The 14642-nt window shown below is 38.1% G+C and overlaps 1 protein-coding gene and 1 long non-coding RNA gene across 3 annotated transcripts in view; one reads left to right on the forward strand and one right to left on the reverse strand.

The window, feature by feature from the left end:
- Positions 1-14642, forward strand: part of PPP3CA (protein phosphatase 3 catalytic subunit alpha) — a 327254-nt gene that overhangs the window by 8924 nt on the left and 303688 nt on the right. The window lies entirely within an intron of this gene.
- LOC121031943 (uncharacterized) lies at positions 1228-5708 on the reverse strand. Its single transcript, XR_005790997.1, has 3 exons — positions 5696-5708; positions 3305-3307; positions 1228-1349 (listed from the first exon to the last, which is right to left on the reverse strand). It is a non-coding gene; the product is annotated as an uncharacterized LOC121031943 (long non-coding RNA).

The following is a 14642-nucleotide window of genomic DNA, read 5'->3' on the forward strand; positions in this document are numbered from 1 at the left end:
TTCCTTCAGGAAGACTGGTGATGATACCAAGTTGAGAGAGAGCCACTATGACAAGCCTCTGGGAGGCCCAGATTAGACTTCACAATTACATTGCTTACTTAGATAAATACACAGATGCAAATGAATAAAAGTCAATATGTTCAGGAATCAGAGCAGAGATGTAAAACATACTGCAGGCCCAGATAAGACATGTCTGTGTAATACTAATAAAAAATCTTCAGGCCCATTCTGTGAGTACAGGCTGCTGGTGAGTCAGCTCTGCCGATGGCACGTCTACATGGTGGATGTTTTTCTGAAAACTCAGCCCTGGGATCCACATCAGCTGGGAGAGGGTATGTTGTGAGGCACCTGCTCTCAGCCCAGTCCTTACAGAGCACCACTGATCTGACCTAGTCCGCACTTGGTCAGGTGGCTTCCCACTGAAGCAGGCTTTCCAAGCCCCCGTTTATGGGCTAGGATTTAATCTGTCTCCCTAGTGCAAAAATACTTTTCTTTCAAGGAGTTGAAGACCAGGAAAACTGTAATTTCCCACCTAAAATCACATCACTGTCACTGCCAATTTGCAGTCGGCAGTCAGGAGGAATCTCTCTGTTGACTACACCTCTGGCCAGAATTCTACTTGACTACTCTGTCTCATTTCCACGTGCACTTTCAGAAATGCATGCAGAAAATTTGGAGGTTCTTAAGAAAAAGAGGTTCCTTCCCCTCCCCCAAGTGGTTAAAGGACTTAAAATTGTGAAAGGAACTAAGATTATTGAGTTTGAATAAGAAAAGTTTCAGTGGTAATTTGTAGATTTCAGGTATTAATAAGTCTCTTTCTACAGTGGGTCACACTCCTACGTTAATCTGTCACCACTATCAATTGAATAAGAAAAAACACTATCTGGAAGCATCAGGGATTTTGGTGACTTTTTTTTTTTTTTTTAATCCAGTCATATACATTTAACACTGGCACGGGTTATGGGTGATCTTCAGAATGGAGAGAATTGATGATTCTCGTTTATTCAGGTTGTAAATGTGATCTAAATCTAGAATTATAAAATTTTGAAGCTGGAAGAAACCTTGGGAATCTAACTCCTCATCTGGCCTGGAGCCAGTCCTCTGATTCTGTACTGGTGAAAGGGACTGAGAGATGAGTAGGAAAGCTTTTACCTCTTACACTTGCCAAAGTGTCTGAGCCAAAGCAAAACAAACAAATCAAACTCTTGGAATTGGAAGGTGTGGCAGTGATCTAGCTCAGTCCATCCCTAATTTGGAATGTTCTGTCCAGCCTTTGTGATGGATGCTAATCGCACTGTTTCATAAAAGCACAAAGGAGCCCCCTACTGACAGACCTGCTCTCACCAGGTCTGTCTGATCCAGTCCTTCACTTTCAGGTCCTTCACTGATCCAGTCTTGTATCCCTTGATGTCCCTTGGCTGGCGTGGGGACTGCTACTGCCATGATGCTCTTGCTCCTCATGGCTTCCTATTGAAATTCCCTTCCAACTGTCATCTCCCGGTCCTGCAGCTTGAAGGTGTCAAATACCTAACCTGCTCTATATGCAGAGCTTTCCAGAAAATCTGAATAGCAGATGCATTTTAGCAGTGACTTTCTGGAGGTGTTGCCTTCCTTTTACTTGCTTTTATATGTAATACAGACCAGTAATAAAGACAGCATGATAGCATGGTGATATTAGTGTGGTAATTGAGGACAGGCCAAGTCCCTTGTTTACTTTTCAAATCGCACCATGAAGGCAGCTCAGCACCCTGCTTGCCCAGAGCCAAACTTGCCTTCTCTGCTTGCTCACTCTTCTGGGCACCTAGTCTTTGAAGGTTGTTGATAATATACAGCTCCTAAGGCCATTGAATTTGGCTAACCTAGTGAGTTCAATTGTAATTTGATACCTAGTTTAAGTTTCACGGAGGCCTAAAAGAGGCCAGTGCCTTCCAACTATGGTGTCACAACACATTTCTGTGTTACACTCAGCTGTGAGGTATTAACAGCTACTGACAACAACGTACAGAAGCTTGCAAATGACTTATTTTAAAATATCTATATATAAGCCAGGGTGGATTCCTGTTCAACCCTAAAATACTACGTTCGCTCGTATTCTGATGTTTTTCCTCATGCGGGAGAAGGGATGGAATTGTAGCTATCGTGGTGGGCATCTTGCATAACGTACAGGCTTTTTGATCTTCTGATACACCGTTAATCACAGTGGAAATTGTACATTCTTATAGCCTATGGCAGTGTTTGCTCTATTCCAGTGGACATTTTTGAGGACAGTTTATTGCCATCTGGATTCATGCATGCTAGTGTATTGTGCGAGTGAATGTCATGTGCATCTTGACAGAAAGGCTGACTTCTGCACCTAGAGAGTGTACCTTCATTAGCCAGATCTGCAGATTGGATAGATCTTGAAATATCCTGGGGTGATTTCAAAGTGCTTTATGCAGCCTGCTCTTTTCAAACATCTCCCACGGGCCATGGCCAAAATTCCATGAATTGTTATTTAGGATGAGCTTGGCCTTGGCCTTTGGGTAGTATTGATTTCAAGAAAAGTCCTGTGCTTTCAGAGACTTTTTGAGAGTAAACTTCCATGTTTCCTTTTGAAGAAGAATGCCATGCCTCTTGCACCACTCAGTTTTCTCTCTGCTCCCTTCAAGTGTGATATAATTGTAATATCCTAGTTGGTAAATAGATTAAATAATCCATTATTGAGTATAAAATGACTGTTGAAAATATATTGTTTCCTTCACTTATCAGACCATTTTCCTACACATCCATCCTTCCATCCTGTCCATGCATGCATCACTGCTTGCCTGGGTCTGTGCTGTGTTCTTGGGGCTTAAAGTAGGCAATCTCTGAAGGTTGCTATCTAGTGTGTGTATGTGTGTGTGTGTGTGTGTGTGTGTGTGTGTGTGTGTGTGTAGTGGTGGTGGGGGAGGGGGAAGCAAATCACAACATAAGTGGTAATTACTTTAATAGCAGAAGATACTACATGCTGTGAGGACAGTAAAGGAGTGATTCACTGTTTTTCATAGTTTGTACTTTAATTTTTCGGCAAAAATAAAGGGAAGCAATATTTTTTTCCTGTGTCTTGTATATAAGCACAATGTTAGAGCATGGGCTCGTTTGTAAATATAGATGGAATAAAAGGAGTGTTGAGTATTTATATGTGGAATTCTGTAGCTGTTACAGTTCACCTGTGAGCAAGGTGTATGAGAAATAATCATGGGTTGTGGAAGGTGGAAGAGGCTTTCAAAGTCAAGCCAACTAGTTCAACTATCTTCCAAAAAAAAAAAAAAAAAAAAAGGAAAACCATCTTCCTGTTAAATGGTTAATAAGCCCTGCCGCCCCACCCCTGTAGAATATTTACAGTGATGAAGAAGCAGCATCAGAGTGTAGAAATAACATTGGTTTACACTTTGATAAAATCTGCTTTTAAATCCTGCTTTCTCTATGTACCAGCTGTGTCTGTGGGGAGGTCATGTAACAACCCTGAACCCATTTTGTTTACTGAAAAGTGGAACGGATAGTATTAATCTTTCAACTTTGCAAGACTGTTGTAAACTATGAGAGGAATTGTATGTGAAATGCCTAGCTTACTACCTGCCTCCCAAAAGACCTCAGTGCATGCTAAGCATTGTGGGGGTGGTGTGTTTTTTGTTCTGTTTTTTGTTTTTTCATTGTTGGACAGCTCCTTTGAAAGCAAAGTTTTTTGCTTCTGGAAGTAACCTGCATTGAAGTATCCTACCCATTGTCAAATCCACTGTAGTGAGGGCCTCTGCCATTCCTCTGAGACTGGCAGAGGTCACCAGTGACTGTCCAGTTGCTGGCTTCTGTTGTATTTGACATAATGGGCCACCTCTTTCTTCTTGAAACATTGTCTTCATTGGCTTTTGTGGGTTTCCTCTTTGACCTGTTTGCCAGCTCCTCTGGACTGAATCCTGAATGTTGATGTTCCTTTTCTTTTTACAAGTTCTTCCATGCAGTTTCATAGCTTTACACGCATAGGATTGGTGACAGGTGTGTGCTGCTTGTAGGCTGATGAGTAACACATCTATATTTGAAACCTAGTTTTTTCCTCTGGAGCTTTCTCTCAAACCCTATACAGAACAGTTGCTGTAGATGGGTATGGTGAAAATCCAGTGGGGTATTTCTTCTCCTGTGTTCCTTAGCCTGGCTGATGTTACCATCATCCATCCAATTAAACAAAGCTGTTATTCAGTTCAAGTTTTCTAAATGTTTCACGTAGTGCTACAATAGCTTCCCAACATGAGTCTTTTTGCTTTCAAACTTGTCCCTTCTCATAAATTAGTTTTCCCACTAGAGGGATTCTTTAAAAATGAACATCTGATTATGCTAATCCCATATGTGGTTGTTGATCTTCTTCTTACTGATTTGTAGGAACTCTTTATATATTGTAGAATTTGACCCCTATTGCATGAATTTTGAAAATACTTTTAATATAGCATGTGTCACATTGTACTGAACTTAAGTCTTTCCAGTTTATGACAATATAAGTTCTTGAAAGCAGAGAGAACATCTTTTTATTCATTAAGTGTATTCTCAATGCTTCTCTGTGTTTGGTCTATACAAAGTTGATTAAACTAAACTGAACTACTTAAAAAATCTTGATACTTTCCATGGCTTTGTATTTGCTTTACCTCTGTATGTAACATTCTTGCTCTCTATTGTGTCCCTCTTCTGCATAAAGCTTCTCTGATCTTCTCAGGCATAGCTGTCTGTGATACTTCTTGTACTTTGTACACACAGTATGTCACAAACATTTGCAACAAAATTTCTCTTTGTGAAATTAACCAGGACAAGGCCTTGTCCACTCATCTCCCCAGTGCTTAGCATGATGCCTAGCATGTAATTAGTCATATTCTCCCTCCCCCACCAGCAAACAAATTGACCAGAAATGATATACCTGTTCATCACAAAAGCATAATGACATCAGTACTTCCTTTTTACCCCTTCCAATATCATACTTTTTTTTTTTTAATTGATGTAGTTCAAGTTGGATTATTTTTCCTAGTACTCTTGACTTATGGAACACCTGACCCAGGTGTTCATGTAAATATATTAAGCCAAGTCTCCTCCACTCTGGATTTGGTAATTATTTTATACAATTCTACAAAGCACTACATTTAAAGGAATACCTCAAGTTTGATTTAATCTTGCTTACCTTGTCCTCTGGTTCTAGCGTTTTTAGATCTTTTAATTAAACATTTGGATTCTTTTGATTCTCCTTTTTAGTTATTTGCCCCAAATTATGTCCTAAGTAGATTTTCCTAGGCCTTTTACCTAAGGCTGGCAACCAAATGAATTTTTGGAACCGGCCAATTTAGATGAGTGAGTACTCAAATCTTTATTTTAGGTTCTACATATGTAACATGGGAAAAAATCCCACCTATGTTAAGAAGCTTGTGGCTTCTGTACAAAAAAAAGGAAGTGCTTGTATAATTGGTTGTCCTTGATCTTTTCCTTACTTAATTAGTGTATTTTTCTATGACTGTACTTTGGAATGATAATTTTTAAAAAAAATTTCAAGTGCTTCTGCCTTCCCTGAGATTTATTTTAGTCTTTCGTCATTTTAGGCAGTAGAAGAATGAATTTTCCAGGGATAATGATTAAAGAGTTGGTGTATTTATTGCTAGTATATGTTTTGTAATGCATTTCACACAATTATATTTGAAGGGAATACTTCAACTTGTCAGCTACTTTGCTTCTTCTTCATAGGATCTTAACATAAATAATACAGTGCCTTTACTTATTTTTGAGATTTCTGTTCTAAAAATGTTAATAATATTAATGCATATGCTTTGCATGTGCATTACATAATTTTATCCTTCCAATAACTCTGAAGCTAGGGGAGAGGCAGTGCCTTTTGAAGGTCACACAGCAAATAAATGTTGGAGCAGGTACAGTAAAACCTTGGTTTGCAAGCATAATTAGTTCTGGAAACATGCTTGTAATGCAAAGCACTTGTATATCAAAGCGAGTTTCCCCATAAGAAAAAATGGAAACTCAGATCATTCGTTTCATGATCCCAAAATATTCATATAAAAATGATTACAATACTGTAACATAATATAAAATAATAAAATACAAAATATAAAGAAAAGTAAACAAATTAACTTGCACTTACCTTTGAAAACCTTCCTGGCTAGTGTGAGGGAGACAAGAGAAAGGAGGTTTACTGTGTAGGACGACTTTCACTATCACTAATGGAATCACTGATGTCTGTTAGCTCAGTGGAATCTTTTTCTGCATGGGGGCTATTGTATACACTCTCACGGATGTTGACTGTAGTATGCTATTAATAAACTCTTGTCATATACTGTATTTAACATAACTGACAATTAGCAGAGGAAGGGACTATATCTGCAGGCAGCCTGACCTAGAATGAAGCAAAGCATTCCTGAGCCTACTCTTGTATGGAAAAGCAAAGGACTGTCCATAGGTGCTTTGAAGTGACAAGAAATACACTAATGTCAGTTGTGGGCACCTTCCAACATTCTGAAAGATCACTGATTTCTGCCAAACATCATGGCTTGAGACCAAGCATCCGAGCATGGGAGACCATCACCCCCAATCCTTCAGTGAGGTGGCAAGGGAGAGAAGAACTGTTGGCTCAGTTGTGATCTGTGATCGTGTGACATTTGCCGTCACATACTGCTTGTATTGCAAGATGTTGCTCATTTATCAAGTTAAAATTTATTAGAAATGTCATGTGGAATGTTCGTAGAACAAGTTACTTGCAATCAAAGGTTTTACTGTATTTAGATTCCAACAGTCTCATCTCGAGATCCTGGGCTTTTCCTACCATAACACTAAGTTGAAGGACACATTAGACCAAATTCATTAGGTAGCATCTATGAATTGATAGAAAATAGGCATTTGTTTTTGTATAAAATATTATCACTCCTGGAGGTCATTTTAGTAGATTGTCATTGGCTTTTGTATAGCACACAAGTGCTAGAGAAAAATGTGTCATTTCTGTGGGGCAAGCACTTCTGTTTCCTTTTTAGAAATACATAGCCAGGGCACACAAACAATGGGGCTAGAGTGTAAACTAGGCCTTACTTGGCCTTACTGACTTAATCATGGTGTTACAGGACAAACTAATCTAAAACATAAAAGGAAATGCTGTGAGTTACATAAAGAAGATATTTTTATTGGACCTTGAGTTTTTCTTTTAAGTTAAATCTATGCCAAAAAAAAAAAATCTAGTGCTAGCTGTTGTATATTCTGCTGGACTTTGTTTTAGAGACTTTGCTTCTTTATATTCATTTTCATATTTTTGTCACTAAAGCAAATAAAGGAAGCCACACATAGCTAAAGTGAAAGCCACTTCAAGGAGACGTCACATGAAACATTTTGAGGAGGGAGTTATGTGGTTTCATTGTGACATTTTAGATGCAAATGCAAATTGTTTTGAGATCAGAATTTTTCATTTACCACTTAGAACTCTGCTGTTCTATGACGAATGTTTGGCAGTAGCCTAGTTAACGCTTTTTGAACTGATGTTGTGATTATTTAAAAGAACGCGTGATGATTCAGTTTCTGAATTTTGATGCTTCTCTGAGGCAGGTGATTAAATACATTTATTTCTTTGTTCACATGATTGCTAAGCACATTTCTGATCCAACAGAACCTGGTTGGACTGATGTTGAGAAGTCATTCAGCTGAAGTAGTTACAGGTCACAGGCTCAGAAGATTTGGCCCTTTGCCTGATTCCCTGAGTCTGTAAAATTCAGGGAGCTTTAATTTCATCCTGAGACGTCTGGCTTTCCCTTGCTTCATGACCGACACCTCTATATGTGGGAAAATTTCTTCCCTGCCGGAATCAGCTTGGGTTCATATTTTCTTTTCCTCTCCTTATCCCCGTGTGGTATTTTTGTGAACCTTGGATTTCAAATATGACCTTTATTTGGTGGCTGTTTACAGGTGTACATTAACACATAGAAGAAAAATTTTGAAATAACTACAATTCTTAAGTAGGAGTACAACTAGGGTGTTTCATTGACAGTTCTTGTTTTGTTAATTTATATATATTGAAATGTAAGGTATTTTATGGCCTTGGAAAAACAAAATATACATTACAACTTTTCGGCTGTGTGTGTTTATCTTAATCCTTGGCCTAAAACTTGCCTGAAATAAGCTTTACCTTTTAAGGAAATTGACACTGAGATGTGATTATGCCTGGTGAATTATAGTACACATAGATATTTTGAATGTTACTGTTAAAGGAAAAAAATATCAGGTACGTCTGTATTTAAAAAAGAGTATCTAAGTAAAATAACCAATGACTAAGCATTCCATTTGTGCCTTATATGAACAATGTGAGCAAATATGAAAGAAACCTGTAAGAAATATGTTTTTTTTTAAAATACCGCTTTCATTTGTATCCTAGGAGTGAAATTATGAAGTAGAAGATTAACATAGGAAGTGCCTCTTTTCAGAATTCCCCTATGGTATAAATACAACTTCTGAACTCACTTCACTATTTTCGCCCTTTCTAGAACTAATGAAGGAGGCGGACATATTTGTAGTGTATTCCAAATTTCAGAGATTTTTCTGATGGAGGAGAGGCGTGTCCCTAGGTGTCACAATATTTGATGACAACTTAATTGTAATGGACACAAGCGAGACTCCATATTGCCTTGCTTCTACATATTCTTAAAAAATGGAAATTTGCATAAATTGTCTTCAGTGCACACTATTTTTAATGATTTTTCCCTTTCACTCTTAGGCTAAACTATGTATTATGAAATTGTGCACTTCTGTGCAAAGTTTCCAACTTTATGAGTTTTTGTGAATGATTGCTTTCTGCAGCGATGAAATTGTTTCCAATAATGGATATTTTTAAATGATTCTGTAATCAATATTATAATTATGTCACAGGTAATAAAGGTACTGTCTGTTCTTATTTGAACTTCTGTCCTATGAAGAGCTAGCACCAGAAGTGATATTTTGCTTTTGATTTGGCATGTATTCAAGACATTACTTTCCTCCCGTACTGTTATCTCCATCCACTGTTCAGAGAATTTCGTAAGTGAAGGGAGTGAAGGGGAGGAAAAGCCACGTTACATGTAGGCAGGGCAATAGTGAAGCAGTTAGAAATGGTGTCTGTCTATAGGTCATCCTTGGTTGACTTGTATTGTAATGCAGGAAGCCTTTTTATGCATTTATCTCCGGACATGGCATTCTGGAGAGTTCAGTACATGCTACTTGTTGCTGTTTCTGATGGAATCTAGAAAGAGGTCATAGAAAGGACTGGGATGGCAGGGTGATGGTAGACCCTCTTCGGTCTTCACAGACCCACCTGTTTCTGCTTTAGAAACATTTTACCGTTCTTTTTGCATCTCTTTAAATTGATCCCTTGGGTTAAATTACATTTATCTTTAAACGTGACCTGAATGGTGTCAGCTATTTTTTTTTTTAAATTTAATGTTTATGCATTTCTGAGAGAGAGAGAGAGAGAGAGAGAGAGAGAGAGAGAGACAGAGCACAAGCTGGGGAGGGGCAGAGAGAGAGGGGGAGACACAGAATCCAAAGCAGGCTCCAGGCTCTGAGCTGTCAGCACAGAACCTGATGGGGGGGGGGGCTCGAACTCGTGAACCCTGAGATCATGACCGGAGCCGACTTTGGGCACTTAACTGACTGAGCCACCCAGTAGCCCCTAGTTGTTGTTGTTGTTTTTCTTTTTTAAAAAGATGCCGTTTCCTTTCATCCTTGTAGTCATCCTTGTGAGGTAGTTAAGTAGTTAACATGGCAGCCCGTTCCACTGAAGAGGAGACTGTGCATCAGAGAACTTATTTCTTGATCCTCACAGAGCTAATCAGTAGTGAAGCTGAGATCCAAAACCAGAACACTTAAAAATTATTTTGAAGAATTTTCAAGCATTCATAAAAGTTGAGAGAAGAGAGCAAAAAATCTCCATGTACCTATCCCCTAGTTCAAGCATTGAGGTACCAAATTTCACAACATTTGGCTTATCTATACCTTTTTGCTTTTTCTTTCCTGAAGTATTTTAAAGCTGATCCCAGATAATTGCGTTCTCGGTAGTGCACATTTCAACTCTAGAGCAAACGTTTCATTTCTGTACCAAATGTTCTAGGTATAGGAGAGAATGACATAATACAAAGACTGTGTAGAGGCCCTACTTTTATCCAGAAGACAAGTTATATATCTGTGTTCAGTGTTTTTGATATGGGTGGTCATCATTTGCTACTCATTTATTAATAAGCTAGGGATGAAACAGGTGATACTTATTGAGTCCTGATTCTGGGCTAGGAGCAGCCCTTCATGTCTCATGCATATTAGCTCATTTAGTTCATGGGAGCCCCGTGTTACATAATCATTTCCTATGGGTTCAAGTTGCTTTCTAAAATTAATTATCTTGGGGCGCCTGGGTGGCTCGGTCAGTTAAGCGTCTGACTTCGGCTCAGGTCATGATCTCACGGCCCGTGAGTTCGAGCCCCGCGTCGGGCTCTGTGCTCATGGCTCAGAGCCTGGAACCTGTTTCAGATTCTGTGTCTGCCCCTCCCCTGTTCATGCTCTGTCTCTCTCTGTCTCAAAAAAAAAAATAAATAAACGTTAAAAAAAATAGAATTAATTATCTTTGTACATAGAAGTAAAATATGCTACATTGCCTTAAATTGTAACATCTTCTCTACTCCTTCTTACCTTTAATACTAATTATAACAATGTATTAATGAAGAGCTAGCTGATGCTCAAAAGTGTGGTCCATAGACCAGTAGCATCTGCATTGCCTGGGAGCGTCTCAGGCCAAACCCCAGAACTTTTGAATTAGAATCTGCATTTTGAATAAGATCCTTAGCTGATGTATATGTATATTAAGCTTGACAAGCCCTAGGTGGCACTTAAATAGTGCCTCCCAAGTGTGACTGCACATGTCAGTCACCTGGAAAACTTTTAAAGCTATCAGTGCTCAGTCCTATCCCTGACCAATTGAATGAGATTCTCTAGGTGAGGGCCTGGTGTCACTGTTTAAAAAAGTCTCCCAGGTGACTCTTAAGTTGTTAGGCCAGGCTTTAAAATGCCCTGGTTTAATAGAACTAGAGTATCTTTCCATTGTGTTTCAGCTACTTTGAACAAAAAATCTCATCTTGCAAATCATGTATTGAAAATGATACCCTCGATATAGATGAGAATTGAAGATAAAAGAAATTCTGGGCTTACACTTAATAACTTAATGTTCTTAATAACAGTATTACTATTAGAAATATTGCATACCTAAAGAGAAAAGGTGGCCTATAAATGAAAGCATAGACCCTTGTGCTAATGTTTTCAACATTTGAGAGATTCTTTAGGTTAAAGCGAGATTTTTGTTCAGGAAAATTGGGTCTCTGATTAGATCAGGGACACAAGATGTTCAGACATATATTCTGACTCCCTTTGTTCCTTATTATGTTGGGTAAATGGGTTAATCAGCCTACCTTTGACGGAAAGGGGGAACAGATAACACTTATCACACGGACACAATTAACCTTAGTTTGTTGAAATATCTTAAATTCCTTGAATAAGAAGCACTGAACAAAGTCAAATTTTCGTCTTTAAAGCAATTGCTTTCCCAAGCCCTGTAGTAGCACGTTTGCGTATTTTTAAAGCTACTCATTAGATTAGTAGCATTTTATGGTTTGGCTTCATCGGAGGAATAGCTTTAGACGTGGAGGAAATGTGGCAGACAGATTAGGAGACCAGCACAGTAGGCCTGGAGACACTGGAATATTAGAACCATCAAATGTGGATACTTCAAGGGAGCGAAAGATTACATCTTAGCCCAGTGCCTTTATTTCACAGATGACCGAATTGTGGCAGAATTGTGAGCTTTTAGGGTCTTAGAGAGAAATGCATGTTCCATTTTTATTTATTTTTGATAGTTTTTCGTTAATCAAATACATTGTGTGCTTATATGTACACACCTATGACAAGCGTACCAAAAATAATGTAACAGCAACATTGAAATTGTTCTACGATAAAATGTTTTTGTACCTTTTTGTATCTCTTTCTTCAAAGTTGTGATATCAACTAAATATGTTCTTTATCTCATGCATTTGGAATAGACTACGGTATCTATTTCTTATGGGCAAGATTAGGCATGTTTTTGTTGGCCTGGGAAAAGTTGCTATGTGAAGAGAGTGACTGTTATATTATTTATTTAACATTTAACCTGAAAGTCAAAATGTGTTCAAAAGAGCTCATTTGACAAGGTTTCTGAGTCAGAAGTATTAAAGGACAAATGAAACAAGGATTTCTTATTCTTAATCAGGGTTGGGGGAAAGGGCCAACCTTCTGCAGGGGAAATGACTATAAATGGGCTTTGCAGTTAAGACATCCTCTGTTGCAACAGCTGCCTTTCTGGTTGGCCTGGTTTTCCCCTTTCTTCACACAGTATTGCTGCTAAAAACACCTTTCTGTTGGCACTTGAACTCTGCCATTTGACTCTTCAATTTTCTCTTGTTTCCTGCATGAAATTACATTTTCTTGCTTTGACTTGTGAAGCTTCGTGCAGCCTTGGAAGCAAGCTGCTTGCCTTTGTTTTCATTTTGCTATTCCCATCTTGGGGGCTAGCTCACTAGTACTTGGTATCCTTGGAAGGGTTCCCTCATTTTCACGCCAGATGACAACAACAAATGATCCCAGCTCCTTGGTCCTTTTATAGCTAGCTTCTTTGCGAAGAAAATTTAGAGAAAGAAAATTAAAAATGTATTCAACACTGAAGATAGAATGACATTCACGCCCACTGATGGACTTTTTGGTCCCTGCTGATATTTTTAAGCCCGTAGGCTAAGGATTGTTTTTCCTTGCTTTAGTGATGTAATAATGCTGCCAAAGTAACACCCAACACTCATTTACCTATGAAATACTCTTGTGTGTGTTTGGTTTTTTTTTTTTCCCAAATAAATACATCTGGTTTCTGAACTATACTTTTTTTTTAAATGTAATTATTTTAAGTCAGTTGTACTAACAGATTCGTGTTTCTGCTTTTTTAATTCCAAGTGATAAATGCATAAAAAGGAAATGTGTGTGGACATGTCTATCTCCGTAACTGTGCTGTCCTGGGTTTGTTTATAGGCATTATCATTTGTAACATATGGGTGAGAAAAGGGAATCACAGTTTTGGATTGCAAGGATCACTGGTGGACATAGAAGACCAATCATGTGTACTGTATAAGAGTCGTTTTGATAGCAAATAACATAAATCTCATTAAAATAGCTTGTCTTGTAATTGGAAGTCGAAGGGATGGATTTGGCTTCCACACACATCGGGATTCTCCTCCTTACCCCTCTGTGATGCTTTCCTCTTCACTGGCTTTAAAAGGATGCAGGCGTTTTCTATGTTGGAGGAAAGATACCCACCAGGAAATCCAGACTTACATGGTCTTTCACTAGAGAACGCAGAATAAGCCTGATCCAGCATACATCAAAATCCATATGCTCCCTCAAAAAAGATTCTGATGAGATCCTATGCCTGTCCCCTTTGGATCAGTCTTTGTGTCCATGTCTGCCTATTTATGACGTAATGGCAGCCTAATTACAAATTAGAATATTGCTTGTTGACCCCAAGATTAGAATGAAGGAATAGCTGTGACGTGTTATGTTTTGGTCAAGTTCTTGTAGCCTGAAACATTGTCTTTTTTCCACTAAATGTATATTTCTTTCCAAGGATCTTGACCAGTCACGTAGAATCTGAGCCCTCTCCACTGCAGGAAACACAGTGAAAATCTTTTTCTAAATACGACATTGAAGATATTCTGTGGCAGTGCTGATCTGTTTTTGAAACATCTTCGTTTAGCACCTTTACTGTTTTAATATCAATAAACTTTGTAAGTGAACAAGTTTTAATTGATTACCTTTCAGGGTAGCTGTTTTGGGAATATCTATATGATTCCATATAAGGGAATGCCTCCCTGATACTAATGTATAATCTCAAGTGTAAACTTTTTAAATCACATTTGGAATAGGTTACTTTTGGGTTTGTTTTTTTATGTACTACAAATACTGTATGTGTAAATTTTCAGTAGTTTCTGTAAGACAATACTATTTCCTGATCATGTTCTTAGGTTTGATGGTTTTTGTGTAGTTTTGAAAAAAAAAAAAAAGACTAGTTCACACAACTTGTAGCTGGTCTAGAAATTTGTTGAAATTAATGAATACTAAATGGATGCTTATGAGTGTGCGTTACTCTTACATGGGGCGCCCCTACTAATTAGCCTTTCCTTGAAGGCATGCCAAATAGCTAAATATCAGTGGGCAGACTATCACCTTAGTCACTTTTTAAATAACATATCATTAGCTTTTAAAAATGATAATGTAATTTGTTCCTCATTCTTTTTAAGGAAAACCCATTATTGAAGGAGGGTAAGAAAACTTTCTCTTCTGGTCTTCCTTTTTAAGTCAGGCAACTGTTTTCAATCCAATATTGTTCTGAGACAGAATTCTTTGCTTACAAAAGCTTAGTAGTTCATAAGTTCTCTCAATGTGTGTCTGCTTTCAAAATAATTTTTCTTTTTTCATTATGTTCTCATTTGCTACCGGTTATTTGTGTGTGTGTGTGTGTGTGTGTGTGTGTGTGTGTGTGTGTGTGTGTTTGTTTTACTTTTCAGTCAAGAGATTGCTTG

Source organism: Herpailurus yagouaroundi, unplaced genomic scaffold (genome assembly GCF_014898765.1).
Source record: "Herpailurus yagouaroundi ecotype Mexico unplaced genomic scaffold, PumYag 28, whole genome shotgun sequence".
NCBI lineage: Eukaryota > Metazoa > Chordata > Mammalia > Carnivora > Felidae > Herpailurus > Herpailurus yagouaroundi.